A 473-nucleotide genomic window follows, 5' to 3' on the forward strand; every position below is an offset into this window, starting at 1 on the left:
CCCCCCCAAAGCTTCCATTTAAAGCTTCACCGAGTTCTTCGGAGCACCCACCACTCGGGAAAGTAAACAATGGACACAACCCACACTGTGAGAAACAGCCAATAGAAGGAATTTTAAACATTTTTTTTAAAACTGGAAAACAGCATAAACATTCACGTGCAGTGTTGGAATTTCTTTCATCCATATTGCTAATTGGAAAGCAACTGGGTGCCAACGGCAGGTGTAAAGCTAGAGCGGTTTGCTCCCGGCATCCCAGCGTGCCTTATGGGCGATGGGGGATGCCTGGCTCGCCCCCTGCTTGCTGGCACCCAGTGTACTGAACTACAAAGGAGGTGCCAGGCCATGCAGGGGAGTCCAGTTTCTCTCCAGGCCTCGGTGCCTTTCTCTCTCTCTCTCTCTCTCTCTCTCTCTCTCTCTCTCTCTCTCTTCTCAAAAGACATTGTAATTTGATCTCCACCCTTAATGCAAATGGA

General features: G+C 49.0%; 1 protein-coding gene across 1 annotated transcript in view; it reads left to right on the forward strand.

The window, feature by feature from the left end:
* WDR64 (WD repeat domain 64) overlaps positions 1 to 473 on the forward strand; it is a 56474-nt gene that overhangs the window by 5968 nt on the left and 50033 nt on the right. The gene's annotated exons all lie outside the window — the stretch shown is intronic.

Source organism: Myotis davidii, unplaced genomic scaffold, assembly GCF_000327345.1.
Source record: "Myotis davidii unplaced genomic scaffold, ASM32734v1 scaffold174, whole genome shotgun sequence".
NCBI classification, from domain to species: Eukaryota; Metazoa; Chordata; class Mammalia; order Chiroptera; family Vespertilionidae; genus Myotis; species Myotis davidii.